The following is a 273-nucleotide window of genomic DNA, read 5'->3' as shown; positions in this document are numbered from 1 at the left end:
TGTAGTTAAGAAGAATTCAGAGGAATATATAGACTCAGAGCAACTCAAAGAGAGCACCTGAGCACTGGCTATACTGAGCAGTGCTCCTGCTGGCTCTGACAAAGGGAAAGGAGATAATTAAGACTGCATGGTCATTGTCCCACATTCTGGTTTTACTGCAATTATCTCTTAAACGTTTGTCTTCTTTTTTTAAAAAAAATATCTTTAACATTGAGAATATTACAGATGTCCCCCCTTTTCTCCACCCATTGCCCTCCTCCACCTGGATCCTAC

Source organism: Myotis davidii, unplaced genomic scaffold, assembly GCF_000327345.1.
Source record: "Myotis davidii unplaced genomic scaffold, ASM32734v1 scaffold1642, whole genome shotgun sequence".
Lineage (NCBI taxonomy): Eukaryota > Metazoa > Chordata > Mammalia > Chiroptera > Vespertilionidae > Myotis > Myotis davidii.
This window is presented reverse-complemented; position numbering follows the sequence as displayed.